At 39.2% G+C, this 18,549-nt stretch overlaps 1 protein-coding gene across 3 annotated transcripts in view; it reads left to right on the top strand.

Moving 5' to 3' along the window:
• Positions 1–18,549, top strand: part of LYPD6 (LY6/PLAUR domain containing 6) — a 111,350-nt gene that overhangs the window by 23,743 nt on the left and 69,058 nt on the right. The gene's annotated exons all lie outside the window — the stretch shown is intronic.

Below are 18,549 nucleotides of genomic sequence, written 5' to 3'. Positions count from 1 at the left end.
TGTGGCAGACTGAATAATGGTCCCTCCAAAGAGGTCCATGCCCTAATCCCTAGAGCCTGTGAATGTTACTTTATATGGCAAAAGAGATTTTGTAGCTGTGGTTAGTTGAGGATCCTGAGATGGGTGATTATCCTGATTATCCTGGTGAGCCCAGTGCAATCACAGGGTCCTTTTAGGGGGAGACAGAAGGGTCAGGGTAGAGAACACGATATGATGAGGGAAATGGGGAGAGAGGAGATAATCAACAGAAGCAGAGGTTGGAATGATGCTCTTTGCAGATGGAGAAAGGGGCCACAAGCCAAGGAATGCAGGTGGCCACTAGGAGCTAGAAAAGACAAGGAAATGGATTCTTTCTTAAAGCCTCCAGAAGGAACACAGCTCTGCTGACACTTGATTTTAGCCCAGTAAGACCCATTTCAGACTTCTGACTTCCATAACTGTGTCATTTTAAGCCACTCAGTTTGTGGTAATTTGTTGTAGTAGCAATAGGAAACTAATACAGCACCTAAAACACACCCGACAGGGCGGACTTAGTATATTTGCATCATATCTTGATTGAGCGGAGAGTTGTTCCTGACTCTCAGTCAGCAATCCTCATTATTATGGTAGCTAACATTTATTGAACCTTTTGCTATGTACCCGTCACTGGGCTCAGCACTTTATACATGATCCTCATAATCACTCTATGGGTAAATGCTATTATTATCCTCACTTGGCAGGTGAGGAAACTGATACACAGACGGTTTTAATAATTTGCCCCAAATTACACTACCTATAGGTGATGGCACTGAGACTTGAGGTAAGCAGTGTGGCTTCTAGGTCTTGGTTCTACCACTCTATCTTGTCTGTTCATTTACTCATATCACATATGTAGAATTTACATCTCCTCTCCTATTGTGATATGGTAAGAAGAGAACTGGAAGACCTAGATTTGAAACTTGATGTCTTCAATAATCAATTGGCTCTAAGTGTGGGCCAGTCAACTAACCTAGATCTGTGTGCCAGTCAAATCTTTCCTTTTCTGCTTACCTTATGGAGTCAATGTGTGGATCAAATGATAAATCATGTGTGAAAAGTGCTTTGAGAAGTATCAGGCACTGCATATATGCTATTTACCCTTTAAATTTGGTTGCTTGTATGTCGTCTACAGATTCCCCTGTACCAGGGTTATCTGGCTGATTAGCTATGATGTCTGACTCATTTGGTAAGCAGATGCCTAATAGTACTTGAGGAAAGCATTTGATTAAAAAAAAAAGCTCTTTTACTCTCTTGGTTATCATTCTCATATTTTGGATCATTGCTACTAAAAACCTGAGAGCTCACCATTTAGTCTCCTGTGTAGAACTTTATTTTTTTTTTCTTTTTAAAGCGAATCCTTCGTGTTGCACTCCTGGGACAATATTTGTATTTTGTAGCCCATAGGAAGGTAGGACTTAAAGTGATCTGTGCAGCTTTTCAGTGGGGTTTTTCTGGATAAGCAAACAATTAATCCCTAGAAAATGCTCGTCGTTTGTGGTGGAGAATCTTCAGCTGGTGATGAGTTGCAAATCCTGGGCAGTCCTGACTCAAGAAAATTGGGGGTTTAAAAAGAAAGCCAGTGAAGTGAATTTTATTCTCTTTTTCCCTGTGCTGCCTTAGCTAGCAACATTACTTGTTCCTTTAAGATGCTTCAGTTGCTAATTGTCTTCCATTTTTTTTTTGAGATTAGTGGAGATCACCAGGATGGTGGAAGGCTAAGGCTTGACCCTATGAGACCTGAACTGATTGGCAGGTTCTCAACTTTTTGAAATATTAATGAGCTGCAGGGTGGCTGATTTTGTTTGAGATGATACCTAATTTTTTTTGCAGCAACTCGTTTTGGTTTATTGTTCCTTTTGTTTATCTGTAAATATTCCCACCCATAACATCGGGTCTACAGAGCATCAGTGTTTTATTCAGGTTCAAAGTAAGTCTAGCTATCCTCAGTGGTATAACATACAAACATGAAATCATCCTTATGTTTACATTTTCATTCTGTTTGATAATTTCCTTGGGATGAGTTCTTAGACATAGAATCATTCGACTAAGGGTATGAACTTAAAACAAAAACAAAACCGAACTAAACAAACAAACAAAAATTTGATACTTATTTAACACATTGCTTTCTCTAAAGATCAGACTAATTTACTCTCCCACCGGTAATGTATGAGGGTGCTTAGCTCACTGAAACTTTAGCAGTGCTCACTTATTCAGTAAATATTTATGGAGTTTTCACAATATTCCAGGTCCACACATTTCCAGACATTTTCAAAAGTGCCCCAGGTGATTCAAGAACCACTGGTTTAATTGATGGGAGAAAGATGGAGGGGTTTTTCCTCATCACTTCTCTGTGGTTGGAATATCTCCCACTATCTCCTTAAAATAGGATCGATCAGTCTCATTAAGTCAGTCTTGTTCTGTTTTGTTGTGTTTTTTGCATAGGATGTGCTGCTCCTAATGAGAAGCCCCTTCACACTCCAGCCTACCACCACCTTGAAACAATTATTCACAGTAGTGTCAGCTATAGGCTCATTAATACAACCCTCTGTCCATGCAGCGCCTTCCAGCGTTCAAGTAATTCTGCATGGTGTTGCCTTTCAGCTGAACAGCAAAGTACTTTACTAATACTATCTCATTTAACTATTGCAAACCTCGCAACTCTGACATTTTCATTCTTTTTACATAAAAGGAAAAAGAATGCAAACAGTAAGTAGCATTTCTCCAAGGTAGCACAACCAGTAATGAGGTGTTAGGAACTGACTCAGCAAAGGACTTCTGACTTCGAGGTCAGGGTTTCTAATGCTGTGTTATAACATGCCTTTGAGATTTTTCTAGTTCCGCTCCTGTTTTAAAACAAATAGATGCAATTATTAGATCGTTCTTTGGGTTATTTCATTGAGCGACTACAGGTTTTACCCTGCCCTTCTTATGCTCATTTTCTTCCCTATATGCTCATCTAGAATTCTAAGCATCTACAGTAGTGTTTCTCAACTTTTTTTATTGTCTCCCACTCACCTAGGAAAAAAATAATTAGACTTAATTTACATTCTTTCTAATTTAGAGAAACTAAACACTAAAGAATAATACCTTGCTGAGTAGGATTGAGTTTTGGAGGGCCACAAACTATTGTTATGTGTAAGATTTTTTTTTCTTGCCTCCTACCAACCAACTTTTGTCTTCTCGAGGGGCTCAAAAATGCCATTAATGGACAAACCAACTTAGATGACCTTAATTCTGGTTATCAGGGCAGAGAGAAGGGTTGTAGGACTTACAGATGTAACTGGCATATATGTACAGCTAGTGGGACACATATAAAACTGACATTAGTTTTTAGCTGAAGGCTGTTTAGACAGCTACAAACCAACTAATTACTTGCAAAGACTCAGTGTTTTAGTGTGAATTACTAATTATTTAAACACATTCTACAGGATCGAACTGCCTGAAATTTCAAACTTGCCTTTGTTTTTCATATATGTATAGGTGGTCATATGGATTATGTTTCCCCCTTCACCCACTGGTTGCTTTAAAAAAAAATTTTTTTTTTTTTTTACATGAGTTTTGTATGGGCTCTTGTCTGCTTGTTGTCACAGCTCTGGGCTGAACTTTTAGGTTTATTGGTTTCAGATTTGTGGCTGTTACATGTGTTGCCATTTATAATTTTAGAGAAAGTAATGCTGGCATGTTCAGAGGCAGAAAAACACTGCATTGGTAGATAAGGGCTGCCTAATGCTGAGCTTGACTGGCTGCCACCGGCTCTGACATCCTCTGACCCTTGGCATGGAAAGAATGTAAATGAGTGGGAATCAAAGGCCCCAGGTAGCTTCTGTTTGTTTTTGCAAGAGAACCAGATCTAAGTGATTTGAGCAGAAGCCAGATTTATAAAGCTGAGCCAAAGGAAAGAACAGGGATGGGGGATGGGGTGCAGGAATTGGGGGAGGTGTGCTTGCAGGGAGCAGAGGATGGTGGCAAATGAGGCTTTCATTCATTGCTAAGGGTAGAATTTTTAAGATTAACATGCTAATTTCTTTATAGAAGTCAAGCAAGATTTTAAGTCATTTATCAGGGCTCATAGAGTGCCTATTTATAGAAGTCAGAATAAAAGTAAATGAACCGTGAATGCTAACATGCATCTAGCAAATTTAATAAGATTTAAAAGTTAAATAAACCAATAGAGCCTTCACTTTCTCCAGGGCCCCTTTACAAACTTTAACCTTGTCTCCTTTTTTGTTTTATCCTTCATGTTACACAGTGTCTTGTGGTGTGGATTCTTTTAGACTTAGATTTTAGAATACTAAAATGATTTGAAGACTCGTTTTTAAAAGGCATGTCATCTTTAGTTAAACATTTAGTTGATGGCTTTCTTCTTCAACCTGCTGAAAAATAGATGTTGTTTTGTTTTGTTTCTGGGTAGCTAGCCTTCCAATAGGAATGGAGGAGATTGTATTATCTTTTGTTGTAACATATTGCTCCAAGGAGGCAGCTTAAAACAACAAATATCTCACATTGTCTCTGGTGTATGGCTTGAATGGGTTTTTGTTTCAGGGTATCTTACAAGGCTGCAATCAATTGTTAGCCAGGGCTGGGATCTTATGTGATGGTTCAGCTGGGGAAGGATCCACTTCTAAGCTCAGGTGGTGGTTGCATAATTCAGTTTTTTGAGGACTTTTGGACTGAGGGCCTCGGTTCCTAGCTGCTTTGAAGGCTGTCCTCAGTTCTATTACGTGGGCCTCCCCAACTTTGCAATTTGCTTCGTTAAAGTCAGCAAGAGATACAGGTCTGCTATAAAGACATCTTATCACCTTTGCCATATTCTGTTGGTTAGAAATAAGTTTTGTGGCCAGCTCGCACTAAAGAAGACGAGATTGCTCAGGGCATTGATCCAGAAGGGGACACCTTAGACTTCTATACGAAAGAGATATAGGGCTCCATTCCAAGGGACCGTGTTTATTCTGAGTTTAACTATTTACAGAGCCTTCGCTAGGTGATAGCCAGTACTTTCTACTGAACCAGGTTCTGCAACCCTGAGCCAGCACTGTGCAGGGCATGACAAGGCCACTCTTTAAGTAAATATAGTTTGAGAACCACCTCCTCCAGGTATCTTAAGCAAGAGAAAGCAAAAGCCTCAGAGCTCTATCAAAACAATGGCAGAAAACACACCCTCATCTTTTCCTTTTCCTTTTCCACACTCTAACAAGAACGAGAATGTGTTCTGGAGTGTTGCTCTTTTTTTCTAGGTGCTCTAGGACAAGATATCCAGAAAGCTTGTTTTGAATGGCAGGCCCTGTGAATACAAATATAAGAAAGACACCATTTCTTCCCTTAAGGAACTAAGAGTCATGGAAGAAACACAGATGGAAGTGAACGATTATGAAATGGCATCAAAGGCCTGTGAAAAAGTTATGTAGAAGGGACTGTGGGAGCACAGAGACTGCAAACCTAGCTTAAGGTGCAGGTGGCTGGATATTAGGTGACATTCAAGGAAGGCTTCCTGGAAGAGGTGATGCTGAGCCAAATGAGTTAACCTTTGAAGAAATGTGGGAGGGTTTTGCAGAGAAGGTAGGGCATCAGATGTGAAGGTTCACATGCAGGGGAGAGTTTGGGACCTAGGAAACTACAAGTTGTTCAGTGTGGACGGAGTTTAGGGGTCCACTGGGAGAGGGCAAAAGATGTGGCTGGCAAGGTAGTCAGGAGTCTACTCATCATCACAGGTTTTGGATGTTCCCAAGGAGTTTGGACTTTACTATGAAAGAATCAGAGGGTAATTCAACCAGATTTATATTTTAGAAATAGAGGAGGGTTGGAGGGGGGCTAGGAGATAAGGCCAAATAGAATGAAAGGATGGCAGTCTAAAATACAATGAAGTCAGAATGGAGAGGAGAGGATGTATTCAAGAAATCCTAAGGGTGCAGAATTATGAAGACACAGAGACAGAACTGACGGGGAAAGGTGAGGCATAGGGAGAAAGGAAGCTTGCCTTAGATTTTGACTTAGGTGGCTGTGTGTATGGTAGGGTGATTCATCAATCTAGAAAGTGTTGTAAAAGCAGTAGGTTTGATTTCAGTTTTATCGTTATTTATTTTAAGGGGCTCGTGGGTCATCCATGTGGAAATGAGCAGTGTTCCAGGGTATACAGGTCAGTAGCTTCGAAAAGAGTTCTGGCCCCGTGATTTAAACTTTAGAGTTATCAGCCCAGAGGTGGTAGTTAAAGCTGAGTGGAGGAGAAGGATGGGGTGTGGCAAACAAACTTCCTGTGGTTGTAGGTCACAGATACCCACACGAGTTAGCTCAAACAGGAAAATAAGTTTTTAGAATCTATTTGAAGGCTAAGGAGGTATCAGAGGCACTCAGGGTTCTGAACCGGGGACCACAGAGTCACTAGGAGCACAGCAGGACTCTGTCTCTCTTAGTGTCTCACGTCCCAGCAAGACTGTTTCTTTTTTTTTTTTTTGTATCTAAACACCATCTTTCTCTGCTGCTCTGTGCAAGTGACAAATACACAGCTCCCAAGTTTAAACCTTTCTCAGTAGAGAGATCACCAGTCTGATTGGCTGCCTCTCAACCCAAGGTAGTTTCCTGGGAGAGCTAATTTAGTTTTTCTGTCTTTGGAAGGTGCCTGTGAGGCCATGCAGTACAGATATGGCTAACAAGGACCCTCTCCTGCTGGGGTTAGCCTTTAGAGAAAGTGGGGTGCGGTAAGAATCATATATACTGTCATCTGCCCCAAAGATGGAAAGACGACTAGTAGAGGGAGGGCCAGACAAGGAGGGAGTTTCAGGGAGGAGGAAGGGGTCTATGCTGTTAGGTGCCAGTGACCCCAGAGAGCTGAGGAAGAGGACAGTGAGATGATGATTGAGTAGCTAAATCTGCAGAAGTATGACGGCAATCTTTTGCTGGTTGGTTGGTTTATATTTAGGTGGGAAAGGCATAAATATTTTTCTAAGTGAGGGAAGAGGAAGAAAGCCATTAAATTGGAATTGAGAAGATACAGCTCAAAGAGGGTATTTAGGGATGAGGTTCTTGAGGAAGAGGGAGGGGTGATGGTGGAGGGATGGGCCCAGACGGGAAGGGGTCCATCGCTCCTGCCAAGGTAGGAGGGAAAGAGGGGTTGATGTAGATAATTTAGATAGTGGCGGGGGGGGGGGGGTGGAGGTGGGGGGAGAGAATGATCTGCCAAGAAATTAAGTGTAGGTCCTTGTACCAGGAATTATTTATATTCTACAAACCCCCAGCTTCTTCTCGCACTCCTTAAATGTGGTGAATATCTTCATTGATAAAAGAATTTGGAATTCCATACATCATGGACTAACTTGGGGAGCCGCAGCCAGGACTCAAGAACACCAGTTGAACCCAGTGTCCCTGTTCAGTGCTAACGTCCCTACATTCCTAAGTAAGCCCAAGGGCGTTCCGTGAGGAGCAAACTTAAAAATGTGAGTGCAACTAACAGAAATATGGGTCAAGGTCTGGTTACAACTGTACAAGTTAAAAAACCTAGTTTGTCTTTCTCCTGTCTCTTCGCTACTGGTTTCCTCTTCAGCAGGCTGCCTCTTGGCCGTAGGAGGACAGGGCAGGGCTGGGATCCTGTCTTCAGTGGGCTTATGGGCTTATGCAGGTTCCACAACAGTCACCGCTGAAGAACATAGCAGGTGAGACTGTCTGACCCTCCTTGGGACTTGCTCCCCAAGTCATTGATTTATTTACCAGAAGATCTGGAATGTTTTTCCATGCATCTTAAGCCAGGGTAAGTGAAATTTGCTACCATAGAGGTTCGAGGGAAATTTTAATACAGAAAGGAAGAGAAAGTAGATTTATGTTATATCACTCCATAGTCTAAAGAAACATGTATTTTTTTTTCCTCTAGGAAGTGTTCTGGTTTAGCTCATCAAAAAGAGGATGAGTGATGGTGATTTTACCCAAATTACTTTCTTACCCTCTACTTTCCTCCACTCTCACACCTCTTTGAACGGAAGGAAGGACAATCCTTTTCCTCCTTCATGTTTAGGAAGCGAAACTGTGGTTTGTGGGAATTCCTTCACTTTGGTGAACACTCGCCAATGTTTTATGAGCACCTTCCATGTGCCAGGAATCATGCCATCAAAGCCCATGCCTGCCACTTCGCTGGCATCAGCAGGTCTCATCATGTGATACGCTCAGCAGATGTATTTCTATGGTGCCAAAGGCGCAGAGTGCGAGGTCCTCTAGTAGCAGGAATGCTTGGCAAGACTTATTTTGTCAATTCTTCCAAACTTTGGTCAAGTCTCTAAAATACTCCCTCAGTATATATGAGTCTCTGAGCCTCTGTTTCTGCTCCCCACCTGCCAAAGGCTTCAGAAATGTCAAACCCTGGGGAGAGGTTTCTTTGGATTTTAGGTGGCAGAATAAGCTCTCAGAAGAGGTTGCTGCATTCCAGGGGCTTGTTGTTCCCGGTGTTGTTCATTGGAATTGGCCCTTATTCTGGACAGAGGGACAAAATTAGGGACTGTGCCTTGAAAATGGAGATTTGATAGCCTTCCTCCGGGGTAAAGTGATGATGGTGAATGGGGGCAGGTGAGATTTTGTCTGGCTTTAAGCTGCCTGACCCCAACTAGTCCTCATTAATTCCTAACACTGTATCACAACTCCCCATAGTAAGACCGCAAGCCTGATAAAGTCCTTGTCCTCTATTAAGACTGTAACTGTACACTTTGCTCATGCTGTCACATTTTTGTCACTTGTAGTCTTTGAATCAAAAGACTACTCTGACTGAATTTGCTAGGAGGTTTGTTATCCAGACTGGCTCAAAGGCCATGAGTAGGCATAGCAATCCCTGTGTCATCTTAAATACTGAGGGACGATTCATGGGGACAACTTAATCTGGAGGGCTAGTGTTGATTTCATTCTCACTTGTTAATTAACGAACTCTTTGGGGGAATTGAGACTCTAAAGCTGAACTCTTGGCTTCAGGTAACTTCAGGATGTTATTGTCTTAAAACTGGTCTGATCATTAATTTTCAGAAACATTTGATGTTCAAGGACAGGCAAAATGAATCCATTGTAATAAAGGCCAGAATCATGGTTACCTCTGGAGGGGGCGGGGCAGGACAGGGGCATGAGTTTTCTGGCGTGCTGGAAATGTTCTATATCTTGCTCTGAGTGGGAGTTACACAGGGTCATACAAGATTTAAAAATTCATCAGTGAAAAAGAAATATATTCACTTCTAAAAGTTTATACCATCATTCTCCAAGGTTATGGACTTTGTCTTAGATCCTCAGTGTAAACCTTTGGAAGGTTTTAATGTGTAGGGAGTTACACAATCAGATTTGTTCTTTGAAGAGCTCGCTCTTGTTGTTTCTGGAGAAAGAAAGAAAGGAACAAAAGTGAAAGCAGTAACAATGGCTTGGGAAGCTAATGCAGAGCAGCAAGGGGCGGTGAGGCCTTCGATAGATGGTGGTAGGGGAGAGAAGAAGATTGAGGGATGAGTGAGCTGTGGGAGAAGGAGATGTTGAGGATGACTCCCAAGATTCGAGAGCAGTAGTGTGGATGGAGGGCCACTGCCTGGAGATCAAGAATTCAGCTGGAGACATGTTAAGTTTCAGATGCCTGTGAGCCAGCCCTTATAGAGATGACAAGTAGGTAATTAAATGAGTCTGTATTGAATGTCAGCTATAATTGAAAAATTTTAAAAAGGAAGGTGGTGAAGGTGAAGGGGAATAAGAGGTTCAGATTTTCAGGTATAAAACAAATACGTCATAGGAATGTAATGTACAGCACAGGGAATACAGGTAGCATTATATGGTGTCACATGGTTGCTAGACTTATGGTGATCACTTCTTTAGGTATATAAATGTTGAAAAGCTATGGTATACACCTGAAACTAATATAATATTGTTGTTAGGTGTGCTTTAATAAAAATCTTTGAAAAAATTAAATAAATGAGTCTGGAGTCAGAAAATAGGTCTGGGCTGAACTTACAAATTTGAGAGTTCTTGGTGTGGTAGAGCAATGGGAATGGATGAGATCACTGCAGACAGCATAGAATTGGAAGACCAGAGATTCCGGGACTCTGCCCTGGGGAATTGTGTAGAAGTCAAGCAGGGGAGGAGTCAGACCCAGAGGCTGAAAAAGCGTGTAGGAGAGGTGGACGGATAGTAAGGAAACTGCGCATGCTGTGGCATCCAGGAGAAGAGTGTCTAGAAGCAGAGAGAGGTCAACAGAATGGTGCTGAAAGTCAAGTAAGCTGAGGACTGAAACCCTCAATTGGATTTAGTCACATGGAAGCCACTGGTGACCTCAGCAAGAATGATTTGTGTGGAGGTGTGGTGGTAGAAGCCACACCAGAATGAGGCAAAGATGGATTTTTTTTCCTTGCAGTGTATTTGTTGCTTTATCTGTATGTTCAAAACATCAATCCTTTATGTAACATTTAATTGTGCAATAACATTTCAATTGAAGTTTAATTCTACAGCACAGTGTAATAGGGATTAATTGGGGTCCCAATTTCTTTGCTGCTTTAGTCAGAGAAATTGAATTTAGAAAATACTGTGGGAAATTATTTTCAAGTCCACATATTTTACTCAGTAGGATTTAAAGAGAGCATTTTCACATTCCGTTCTTATTCCCATGCAGAAATGAACTGCGTGATACTTGATTAATGTTGCTTTAGTGGGCAACGTACTGAATGAACTTTCTTGAAAAATTTAGAATTTCTCTAACTGATATTGAGGCTAAGTATCCGCCTGACCTAAATGACTAGTATCTTTTCTTACACCTTTTCCAGAAATCCCGATAATGGAAAGAAACCAGAGCAGTCACTGTTCATATCACATTATTTTAGAAGTCAAATATACCATTTTGTTGACCTAAATGCACAAGTTGAACAAAAAAGAAGAAAAAGGAAAAAAAAATTGTAATGTTCAAGTCTTCAGTGTAGAAAGTGTTTTGTGAATGTGAGGTGTTATATTGCTTTGGTCAATACCATTGAAAAGTATGGAGTAGACGTGTGACTCTGACATTCTGGAGCATTATGGTGACACCTGGCCTTAGACTTGCGTGCTCCAAAGCCTTGGAAATGAAGATAACAATTTGAATATTACTGAGAGCCAGCAAGTAGTGGATGCCCAAGGGATATTAAACATTGAATAATATTATACTGAATGGAAAATCTGTCCCTGATAATCTCCTTTCTCTTGCCTTCTTTCTGAGTCTCAGGCTCTTAAGAGAAGTGATCTGTATTAAATTTCATATTTTCATTCCACTTAGGAGGTTCTGCTGAGAATTGCAAGGATAAATCTATAGTGAGGTTCTTGATATACTGGTGTCAAGAGGGAAAGAATTAACACCCTGCTAAATGGAAAGGTGGCACTTATTTGGCTTTTACTATAGGTAGCTAATATTTTTAAGATGAAATTTGATTTCACAGAAGTCATATCAGAAATCATATACATATGTATGTATATATGCATATATACATACATATATATGTGTGTGTATATATGTATACATATATACATATATACATATATATGTGTGTGTATATATATGTATATATGTGTATATATGCATATATATATATATATAGTTTGCTTGTTTCTTTTCCGTACATAAGAGAAATGTGCTGGGATGACCTAGGAGAGAAAGTTGTGAAGGAAACCATCTCACTCACACTATTTACAGAGCTTAATTGGTTCTGGCACTGCGCCAAAGTTATCTTGGTCCAGGTGAACTTGTGTCTTCAAAGATCTAGAGAGACTTAGGGGCGTGTCCATGATCCATCAGAAAGGCTGTTCCACAGACCTCTGGGTTTACTTTAAATTAGAATCACAGGACCTTTGCACGTCCTTCTTAGGTGGGGTGTAGATTTATTTTGAGGGGGCTAAAAAAAGACTTGCCTTGATTTCTTGAGGATTTTTCATCAGCACATAAGAACCTTGTAAGTAAGTACCATGTGTATGGCACTATGAATTTTGACATACAGGTGGCATGAAACTAAATTGTTCTAGGAATTGGTGAGACTGAGTCATGGAGCTGTTTGAAGTACATATGGGTGTGAGTGTGGAGAAACTTGAGCAAGAGGTTTTTACACCTCTGAAGGTGAGTTGATAGTGAGAAAGAAGCCTACTACTTTTTGATCACCTGCTGAAGATGTGGTTCTGCTTTCTATCTTGTCATGATGAAAGTAAAAATAAAGTCCAGAAAATTCACATGTATTCTTTGACACAGAGGTTCCAATGACCTAAAATAAAATTTAGAAAGTATCTTTCTCTAAACAATATCAGGAAAATGGAATTCTCCTGCTATTTACTCTTTATATACTCTTGTGTTTCCCTGCCTCTTCTACCACGCTTTCTTGTAGGCCCATTGCTAATAACTGCTACCAAGACATCTGAAATTGCCATGAAGGGACCATATTATTATTATTATTATTATTATTATTATTATTATTATTGCTGTTGTTGTTATTTATTATTGCAGAGAGGCAAAGAATTGGGTTTGGCTGGTGGAAGAGGGGACTCCAACAAGAGAATGTGGCTGTGTTGAAGGGAAACCCTAGGACTGAGATACAAAAGAGTTATACAGGATATTACTAATGCGAACAATGTCAAAATATGCAAAACATACAGAATTGGGCATCTAGTTCCAAAAAAAAAATAAACCCCAAAAATGCTACCACTGCAAAATTTTATTGCAGCATTTTTCTCAGTACATAAGCCAAATGCTATTCTAGCCCGAGAGGAGGCAGCTGAACTGGAGATAGTGAACACACCTAAACAAACGAGGATCAGGATGGAGCTGCCAAAACACAAAAGGGCTGCATGCTGGCGTGGAAACTGCCTTAGGGCTGAAACAACAAGCTGAAATTGAACAGTGTCTGCCTGGGATGTGTGGTTTGCCCTGAGTCTGCTTTGTATACCTTGGGAAAACAGCCCTGCCGATCTACTCTTCAAATTTGCAATCTCAAACTGGTACAAAAGAAACAGCTCTCTCTAATGTGGCAATATTGACGAGCCTTCTGGCTGTTAACTCACATTGTGCAATCTATTTGTATGCCCCGCAGTTCATCTGAATACTATTAAAATAAACAGAGATAGTCATCCCTCACCCAGCCCCACACTGACCCCAGTGCTTTTTTCTCCATTGCCTCTGAACTTTTCTGCTTAGTTAGGTGGGGCCCTTCTAATCAGTAAAACCCACTCGAGGAATGGTTAAGAACACAGACTCCAGTCAGATGAACCACTATCTGAAAAATGCTACTAATAATAACTACTTGGCAGGGTTGCTATGAGAATTAAATGCAATTAATTGTATTATTTAAATGTAATGCAAAAATGTATTCACATTAGATTTCATACATATGTAAACAGTCTAATTATAATACATTTCCAGGTATTCACCATGTCCTACCTACTGTCCTGCTGGCTTTCTATGTAATATCTCATTTGAGTAAACAACTTACTCTAAGATCACACAGCTCATAAGGAGCAGAATTGAGATTTGAAATCCTTAGTTAGGACTGACAGCAGAGCCTCCATGTAACCATTGCTACTGTCCCCTCTTTTGGACTCTGGCATGTGACAGATGCAGTGCTGACTACGTTCATTTAATTCAATACAGAGCAGTCCAAAGCTATGTGTTCTATCTTGGTTTCATACAGACTGTCGAGAGGACAGTCATATAGACTATCCAGTCCAGTTCCAAAAACGCTGGACCTTCCTGTCTCCTTTGTCACACTGGTATCAGGAGATCGCATTAAATCAGACTACTTCTGTACATGATTACGCATATATGAGCCATCCACTGCAAGATTCCACTGTCTTAACTGGGTTTCAGGGTCAGACCCTGAGGATCTAGTAAGACACAGTCCATGTCTACATTTGTCTCTTCTTTTTTCTATGCACCTTTTAAAGGTGATGATGCTTAGTTTTACATGTTCATGAGGATGACTCTCCTAGCTATATCTAATTCATAGTTAAGAGTCAAGAGAGCTTAATGTAATCAAATTTTTAATAATAGTACTTGTCCTGTCACTTTAATTTGGTTCTCTTGCTTTTAAGTGGTCAATTTAGCAGCAGTAGTTTAATTTATTATAATATTCATTGTTTAACAAATTTTTTTGAATGCCTGTTATCTGCAAGGTATGATGTGGTTCTTGGATTTTTTTAAATGTATAATTTCTAATTATATACTATATTTCATGTGAAATTATTTGGCCTTCTTTGAAAAAGAGAAATTCTACCTATATATTAGCAGTAATTATTTTGGAGTCTAGTTTTGTCTTCAGTTACCTAAAAGATATTTTTTCTCAAGATTTTTTCTTTGTATGTTCAGTGGCAATTATTGTCATTTCGTTTCCTTCTGATTATAAAACTAGTACTAGTATTGTGTACAAAAATTCAAATGAATCGGAAAACAAAAAATTGCATTTCTCTAACCAAGAGAAACCCATTATCAATATTTTGATGTTGGTTCCTGTTTTAGATGAGTGGGTATTTTGATTTGCACAGATCCTGCCCTATGTCACGAGCATGGACATTTCATCCTTGTAGCAGAAGGGAGGGAAGGTGTTTGGGTGCACATTCTAGCAGGTGGGTAGAAGTGGTAGTGAGAGCATATGGAAGTTGTTTTCTGATTTCTTCACATTTCTCAGAGAAGTGAGAAAACAGGTCATCAAGAGACAGTGACATTGGAGTAGAGAATAGTAGACATTTGAGGAGAAAAGCTAAGGAAGATATAACATTGTCATCCAAGAGAACAAGAGCATGAGTTGATTAATGTCTAATACTGTGGACTAATTTCTAATGCTGCTGGTGGGTTTTATTGTCAGTATTAATGTGTATTTGTCATTGCTGTTTCATTTACCAAATGCTTTCTCATATGTTGATTTTCCCAACAACACTATGGGGTGGCAGAGATTTAGCTTTTCTAAAATCACACAGCTTGAAGTCAAAGTGTGGGACTCAAATCCAGGTCTTCTGAGTGACAGTCTAGAATTCTTTTTCTCTATTAAATTTCTCTCTCTCTGTTCTTTTTTTTTTTTTTACAGCTTTATTGAAATATAGTAGAGAATTAGTTGCTATATTTACAGTGTACAATTCAGTGAGTTTTTTTCAATTATAATTGCCATACAATAATATATTAATTTCAGTCATACAACATTCTCTTTCTCTTTTTTTTTTAATGATTGTTAATTAATGATGATTTTCCGGTATGAAAGTATTTCATCAAATCTCTATTTATCCTTTTTGTGTTTTATTGCCCTGGATAGTCTTAGAGAAAAATCAGATTAACCATTCTTTGTCCATAACTAGTAAGTATTGAGCTTGTCATCTTCAGTCCTAGTCCATTGTACAGCAAGTTTAATGGTGAGAAAATCCTTGCAGAACTTAAAAAATGAAATTGACTTAAGAGGAGAAACATAGCCTTGTTAATGGAAATTCTGGCTGCTTTCCATATCATAAATATATCTTAAAAAATACTTTTTAAACATGGAGAAGTTATAATTTCCTTAAGTGCAGAGTATTGTAAATAGGAAATGAAGTACGAAATTATTCTTACTCTGCAGTTACATCTCAAATGATGTTAATTGTGCTATATTAGAGAAGAAATATTGGGGTAAATCTCTCTCATTTCCCCTTAGGTATGATTAGAATTTCTAAGGTAGAATTGATTATTTTCCTATTGTTAACTGTTATATTGTTATTTCCTACTGTTATACATAATTTCTAGAATTATGTTCCTATTCTACTTATCAAGAGTGGTTCGATCAATTTCAACTGTTACATCTTCTCCTCAGAATGCCATCTCTAAAAATGAACTCTTCAACAGACTCCATTTTTTGAATATTTGCTTCTTTTTATCCTCTTTTAGACCTGATTCTGTGGCTCTAAATCACATTTTGTAAAACTCACATTGACATCAGTTAGCATCTCCATTTGATGTTACTGACTATATCATAAATCACTGAAGTGTCTAAATCTTTCAACTGCTTGATTTATATCTTATGTAAGATTTAGTGTCAGACCAACTTAACTATGCACAAATTTTGGTCATACATAACAACTATAAAAACAATTTCTAAATGTTTATAGAATAGTGCAAATACTCAAATTGATATCCTGTTTTAATGCTGTTACTTTGTTAATTTAAGAGAAAGTTATGAAAATATTGGGAACTGACTAGGTTTTCTTATATTGTTAATACTTTACACCTTGTTTTTCTTGGCTAGAAAGTAATAACTAGTCTTTGATGATCTTTTAAAATATTCTCCAAAGAAAATGATAAGAATAAATAACTACATGTCATATCTGGTTTATAAAAACAATATTGCAGTGAGTCTGTCTTGGGTGTTTTTTATTGTGGTAAAATACACATAACACAAAATTGACCATTTTTACCATTTTATAGTGTACAATTCAGTGGTACTCATTCCATCTGTTCCATCTGCAATGTTACGTAGCCGTCACTACTATTCTACTTCTAAAATTCTGTTATCCCAAGCCCAATAAGTGCTTTTTAAATTATATGAAAATATTAAAGGTTTTCTGTGCCAGCTGACTCACCTTGACTAATGCCTCAGGTTTTAGTAAGCCAGTAAATGTGCTTTGGGTCAAAAATGATCTAATATGAGTATTCGTTTAGTACTATGCTCATTTCTTATTAGGCTGAACTCAACCACATCTTTGGCCTTGTTAATTATTATTAAAATTCAGTTTTTCAGTAAGGTGATTCCTTTCATGAGCCTTCCCTAAATCCTTTTATCAAAATGCCACAAATTTAAACTCGACATCTGTTAATTTAACATCAGAGAGATTTGATGATCGTATCTGTTGCTACACATACAGTCCAAAGATTAAAGTTAGTTCAACCTAAAGAGACCCCAAATAACCAATGAATAAAGGAAGTAATACATGGAAATTAGACTGAGAGAAACATTTATCTTAGTCAGTATAGGTCACAGCCTTTCATGAACTGTGTCGATACCATAGAGAGGAATCAGTTTGGTAAAATCCAATGAACTGACTATACTTTGAGCAAAGTTATAACATTTCCGTGTAAAGCATTGAGGCATTTGCCTTTAGATCACAGTGGTGATGACACTCCAGTAACTAATTATATAGACCAGAATAATACAACTTAGTTTTCCCATTTATGGTGTGCTTGCTATGACCTACATACACTTCTTTCTCCAACTATAAGCCATGTATTCATCCTTATGGATCTAAATTAGTGCCATTTCTTACAAAGGCCTTCTCCAACTCCAACAGAGAGCCATGGACTCTTCCTTTATGGTCCAATAGTGCTCTGCAAAAAATCCATATTGTAGCAAACATCACATTAAATTATCATTTTTTATCATTATCTTCACACTATAATATTCTCAGGGGTAGAGACTATGTCTTATTCCTACTTGTATTCCCACTGCATCGTCCCTAGCACACAGCAGAAATCCGTTAAATATTTGTTGACTGACCAATTGATCGAATGTGTGAACTAATCAATCTAAGCAACCATATTGGAGTTTTTATTTTTCGACAGCATCTCAATTTTAAGATGTTCATATTTTATTTATTAAGGAAATAGGCTATATATATAGCACAATTTTACATGTTGAGGGTGCAGACATTTCCCTTTGTAACATAAACAGAAGACAAAATATTCTGATCACAAACTCCTGGACATTTGCTGGTGACTAGAAAACTCAAAGTGGCATCCTCTATAGAAATTCTTGGATGACTGTATTTGTCATGAGAAGTGAGAAGGCAGTACTGAGGGATGTGTCCCCTCCAAGTGCTCTGTAACAGAGTGTGCAGTCTCCATCATCGGCTTTGTTCCTGTGTATAGGCCCAGCGTTGGTCCCCATCGCCGGCACTAGTCAGGGAAACATTCCCACTTGACATGGCACTTTCCACAGTTGGGTGTTGGCGTTGGCATTGCAACTGGCACCACAGAGAAAATAGCACAAACGGCTTGTCTTGAGGGGTCACCATGGATCTTTGTGACTAGGCAGTGGGACTTCTCACTCCTCACGAGTCTCTGTCCAGGTGCAAATACAGCGTCTCTCTACCTTCAAATGGTTTAATGGGACCCATCTTTTCATTTTCTCTCTCTTTCCTTTGCTTCACTTTTGATCCCTGCTTTATCTTGAAGGCTCCTGAAGTTTTAGGTGGAGTGGGAATAAATGAGGATGAGTCACAAGTGCCTCCTTTTATTCACTGTGCATACATGTAGCCGGCGGATCTCATGGGCTCTCTCTCCATGCAGCATTTGGAGCAGAAGGATCTGAAAGCCACATTTCTTCTACTGAGCCCCCAAGAGGATGAACCCAGCAAGAACATAATGGATTTATCTGAGTTTAGCAGTATTAGCCAGAGACAAGCCCTAGTTTGCAGAAGAAATCAGCACTTTGGATAACTAGCAATAGAGTCCTAATATCAGTCATGTCTGCCTAGGGCTATCTTGGTGACCTTTTTGTCAAGAATTCAGGGACTTAAACTGGTCTTCTCACCTAGGCAATTGGTGGCCAGTGAATTCAGTAAAAGCAATTAGACTGGTTCTGT

This window comes from Rousettus aegyptiacus, unplaced genomic scaffold (genome assembly GCF_014176215.1).
Source record: "Rousettus aegyptiacus isolate mRouAeg1 unplaced genomic scaffold, mRouAeg1.p scaffold_m13_p_2, whole genome shotgun sequence".
Taxonomy (NCBI): Eukaryota; Metazoa; Chordata; class Mammalia; order Chiroptera; family Pteropodidae; genus Rousettus; species Rousettus aegyptiacus.
This window is presented reverse-complemented; position numbering and strand designations above follow the sequence as displayed.